General features: G+C 38.7%; 1 pseudogene; it reads right to left on the bottom strand.

Moving 5' to 3' along the window:
• On the bottom strand, window positions 1-110 carry LOC125611950 (annotated as a pseudogene).
• Between the last annotated feature and the right edge of the window lie 927 nt (window positions 111-1,037).

Genomic DNA, 1,037 nt, shown 5'->3' with positions numbered 1-1,037 from the left:
TATTGTCTCCAAGGTCCCTAAGGACAACCCATACAAGCAATAGGCTGTATATGCTACAAAAGAGATGGCTATTTGTAGCCATCACACACTAGTGTTTGTATTTTTTGAGATAGGGTTTTGCTATATGGCTCAGGCTGGCCTTGACTCTTGAGCTCAAATGTTTGTCCTGCCTTGGCCTCCTTCTGGGTAGCTGGGACAGCAACCATAGGAGCCATTACACCTGGCTGGAAAGCCTTCTAGTTTTGACTGAAGCATGTCCTCCTGTAAGAAATGCATTTTGCACATTGTTCCTGTGTTTTTAAATTTTCTTGTCTGTTTCTCTAACTCACAAATGAATCCCTTAGAGGCAAGGATTTTGTGCCTTTCCTCTATCCCCAAGTACTTCACATTAGTGCTGGGCATATGAATGAATGAATGAATGAACTAAATTATTTAATAGGTTCCACTAAAGCATTCAGCTTAGGAAAGTTATGTAGTCATGCTACTAAGCCACACAAACAGGACAAGGCTGGTAGTGGGAGCGAGGTTATTATATATATTAACCCATAATGAAGGTTTTCTTTTATTTTACATGTCTATAGAGCTATCATATAATAGCTGCTAGAAGATTCAAGGGCACAATGAACTTGTAGATTAACTGAGATATTAAGATCATCCTGCATGGCAGGCATGATGGTACAAGCCTGTAATCCCAATGGCTCTAGAATTTGAGGCAGGAAAATTGCAAGTTCAAAGGCAGCCTTAGCAAGGCTCTGTCTCAAAAAAAAATTTTTTTTTTTCTTTTTTTAAGAGCTGGGGATATAGTTCAGTGGTTAAGCAGCCCTGGGTTTGGTTCCTGGTACAAAAAAAAAAAAAAAAGAAAAGAAAAGAAAGAAAAAAAAATCCTACATTGTCTGAAACTGGAACAAAACATTGAAATCAGAATTGGCTTGAAAATCTGAGCATTTGGTCATTGTTTACCATGGTTTGGATATGATTTAAATGTGTCTCCCAATGGCCCCTGTGTTAGAAGCTTGGTTCCAGTGTGACAATGTGAT

Source organism: Marmota marmota, unplaced genomic scaffold (genome assembly GCF_001458135.2).
Source record: "Marmota marmota marmota unplaced genomic scaffold, marMar, whole genome shotgun sequence".
In the NCBI taxonomy this organism is placed as follows: Eukaryota; Metazoa; Chordata; class Mammalia; order Rodentia; family Sciuridae; genus Marmota; species Marmota marmota.
Note: the sequence above shows the minus strand (reverse complement) of the source record. Positions and strands in the feature narration are given on the sequence as shown.